We start from the raw sequence: 4,284 nt of genomic DNA on the forward strand, positions 1-4,284 counted from the left end.
TCTTGAAATGTCTCTTTTTATTTTATTTGGTAATAGGATAATTTTCATTTCACAGTTATTCTGTTTTACGTCATCCCCTTTTTTCTTATTATGCATTTTTCGTGGTTTATTCGATGACAGGTTGCATTGCCAGAGATGGTTCTTTGAATCTCCTTTTTTATACCTTCATTATTCATTGGCTCTGATTCTGTTTCTCAAGTCAGCCCCTTGAGCCTCCTGGATCACTTGTTCAGGGATGGCCGATATGCATTGCTTTTACTGCCTGCTGCCCTCTTCAATGGTTGGCAATTGTTTTACATAGCCACTGGCCCTGTGCTCATATGGCTGTTGCTTAAAAATCTAATCTATCCGGAAATGGGCATTGGTTTTGTGTTTTTCCCCCCACCAAATCACAGCAAAAAAATTGCATTTTATTGGGAGACTTGAAAGACGTGTTATTTGTGGCTCATCAGGTGGGCCTGACAGTAAAAAGTGTCTAGTGGTTGATCAATAACAAAATACAATTGTGGCCCATCTGATGAGTGGATTGGGCTTAGTTAGGTACAAGGATCCTCATGCTGGGGCCAACCTATTGGACGGTAGGTTGCACGCACATGACAGGTTAGAAGTTACTTGCTGGGTGGATGGTAACATAGACCACTATTCCATTATACAATGGCAGTCGGTGGGTGAGATTTCCATGGCTATTTAGAAAATGCGGCTATTATTTTAGTGTCCAAAATGGCCCATTATGAATGGATTGTAACAATTGATACAATTTGAGATTTAAAAACCTGGTTTTGGGTTACTTGGCATTTTTGGACTGCCACCTCCATATCATTAGCATGGATGATGGAAGAAAGAAACATGCCATTCTCATCCCGGTCACTCTATATGTGGTTATATGGATTCTGGGCCATTTGATGCATTGTGGGAGGGTTGTGGTCCAGAAATCAGGGCATGGACCGGAATCTGGACAATTTGATGGATTGTGGTGGGAATAAAAAATTCCCCACCATAATGAAAATCTGCTGCCAGGATGCTCTAATCACAATCTCTCTTAAGCTGCGCTCCTAAGGAGACAATAGAACCAATGTACCAGAATGTATGCCAAATGAGAAAGATATTCGGAACGAGAGAAACACACACTAGCTCTTATTATTATTTTGGACTCTGCCTAATTTATGAACTTATTTCTTATTATTTTGCCCCCTGCCTAATTTATGAAGTGCAAGCATGCACTGCAAAATTGGGTCTTTACTCATGTCTCGGTGGTAGATTCACAGGAATTTTAACACAGAGGTCATGGGTTCTAAAACCCATCTTCGATTTGGCATTATCTTCTCTAACAGTGTCTTTTCTAAGCCATGGTTGGGAGACGATTATGTGTTACCCAGGTAATACCCCTTTCTACCCTTACAGTGGGGCCCACCTTGATGATGTGTTGTATATCCACGGTTGTCCATCCGTTTCTCCATCCCAACTTGCTGATAAATGATCATGTCATGAAGATGAGAAAATACGAAGATCAGCTTGATCCAAAACTGATGTGACTTACAGAAAGTTTTTTTTAATGGTCATTCATCACTAGACTTGTATGCGAACTGTGTTTGCTCGATGAACTTGCTCGACTTGATTTGGAAAAGCTCGACTCGCCCGAATTCGAGCTGATTTTTTGAGGTCAATTTTTTTTTGAGCCCAGTCTAAGCTAGGCTGAACTCGACTTGGCTCGGAACTTGACTCGAACTTGAATTGGTTTGAATCAATTAGACTCAGATTTAGTTCATTTAATATGAATATTTAAATAAATTATATTATATATATTATATTATATTTTATAATATATACTATATGTTATGGGAAAAATCGAACTGACCAGACATATGAAACACATAACAAAGAACCAGCGGAGCAATCTTCTCAAGCCACTGATGTGTAGGGCTGTACACGAACCGGGCTAGCCCGGTTAACTCGCTCGACTCAGCCCGAAGAAGCTCGACTCGACTCGATCCAGAACTGAGTTCGGGTCGGGACATGCCATTTTCTTTAGCTCGAAATTGAGTTCGGGCCGAGTTCGGATAGGTCTCAGTTCGGTCCGACTCGGTCTGTAACCTGACTAGACCTGGCCCGACTCGGTCGAGTGGGGTGTGTGTGTGTGTGTGTGTGTGTGTGTGTGTGTGTGTGTATTCAAAACCCTACTCGTCCCTTTCCCCTTTACCCTTCTGGGATAGTTCACCATGCATATTTATAGTGACAGTGACTCATCCACCTCACCGTATAACTTGAACGACTTAGATTCATCCAAATATAAAAAGGAATTATAATGTCCTGACTAGTTAGTTTTTTTTGGAGTCTATAGTTCAACTATTTAAACCGTTAATCAAGGGCCTTGTAATAGGACGCAGATTACCTGTTAAAGCCCTTCTCATGAAACTGACCCGAACTCGGCCTGAACTCCCCTGATTGCTGACAGGGCCGAGTTCGGGCTAGACATGTTGGCCCGGTGATCGGGCCGGGCCGGGTTCGGCTGGTGATCGGGCCAGGCCGGGTTAAGCCCAGTTCGACTCGGATCGACTCGTGTACACCCCCACCGATGTGTCTATTATCAGAAAAGCCGAGCTGAGCAAAGGATTCATTGGCTAAGCTGAACCAATCAACCGAGCTCGATAATAAGATTCATCAACCAACTTGATCATCTCGACTAAGCTGTTTAACTGAGGTTAACCTCGGATATTGACCTCAGCCTCTGAACAGAAATATCCGGAAAGAATCTCATGTCATATAAGAGTAAGATCGACCCGACAAGATCCTAGCCGAAAATCACACCGATCGAGAAAAAATCAGAGATGTTATCGAGAGCAGATTTACTCCAATACGGGCTCTTCCAACGTATCTAGCGGATCTACTCAGATACACAAACTACTTAGAAAACCTATAAATATATCTCCCCGCCTGAGAAAAAAGGTACCCACCAGAATCCTGGCTCTAGGCACATCTATCCTAAGTTCGTTAACTTGACTTAGGCATCATAGGGTCCTCGACCACAACTGATGCCCTCGGTGTCCATCGTTTTTCCATTAAGTACGTGTATCCAGAGGCCCTGCTGACCGAGCCAAGCCAAGTTGGGCCAAGCTGGACTCAATTTGACTCGAGTTCGAGTTGGGGTAGCGTACTATTCATCCTCGTTTCTAGTGGTGTGGTCCATTTAGATTTTTATCTTCTTAAAGGTTTGAATCATGTCCTAAATATAAGATGGAAAAAAGAGATCTACGGCATGTACATACAACAACTACATCAAGGTGGCCCCCACACAATTCGGGTAACACCCACTCAGGTAACACTAATCCCCTCCCAGGATGGTTAAGGTTTATCGACAAAAGTGGCATTGTGGAATCATAAACAATCAACCATAGTCTCTAACAAACAAATAGATCAATGAGTTGCTAGGACCTATTTTGATGTAATCGATCTTGACCTTTCTGTATTTTAGGTCATTGATCGAGTGGCTCATAATTGTCAGATTAGTGTGATGTGCTTAGTTGGACCTAATGAACAGTTTAGATTAATAGATTGCCATTTGACAAAACTTATTTTCAAGATTTATCACTTATTTTCAGCACTAATACAATTCAGATTGTTTGACAAATTAAAATTATTAAGTGTTCAAATTAATTTTCACTAAAAAATATAGATATAATTCCCCTCCCTTCACTTAATGCCGAATGTTGAATGCTGGAAGTAGTGGTGCATTAAAATTTCTTTTCACTTTTGACTAAATATCTTTAAAAATACTTCAAAATTATAATTTAACACTTGTTCATAGCAGCACTTTTAAGTTTTCATAGCTTATTATTTTTTCAGTTTATCAAAAAGCAGATACAATCAGGAGCCCTATAACTTGCTATACTTTGAATGCATTGGAGCATCTCTCTCTCTCTCTCTCTCTCTCTCTCTCTCTCTCTCATGTTGCTACCACTGCATTATGATCTCTCTCATGTTGCTCCCACTGCATTATGATTCTTGGATTGTGCAATCCATTGATCTAGATTGTCCATTATATGCAATGCACACTTCATGGGCCACCATACAAGCATCATACCAATTTGACAAAGATTAAACATTCATCAATTGTCTTTAATATGGATGGTCAGATCATCATTTACACAAGCATAGGTCCAATCAACAATCTGATCCACCTATTTTAGAGACCATCATGGATTGCTTATGATTCCAAAGTGTCACTTTTGTTATCATAGCCATCCATCCATGTCTTGGTAAAAAGGATGGCTACAGAAAATGAAGACA

The sequence above is a fragment of the Magnolia sinica genome, chromosome 15 (assembly GCF_029962835.1).
Source record: "Magnolia sinica isolate HGM2019 chromosome 15, MsV1, whole genome shotgun sequence".
Taxonomy (NCBI): Eukaryota; Viridiplantae; Streptophyta; class Magnoliopsida; order Magnoliales; family Magnoliaceae; genus Magnolia; species Magnolia sinica.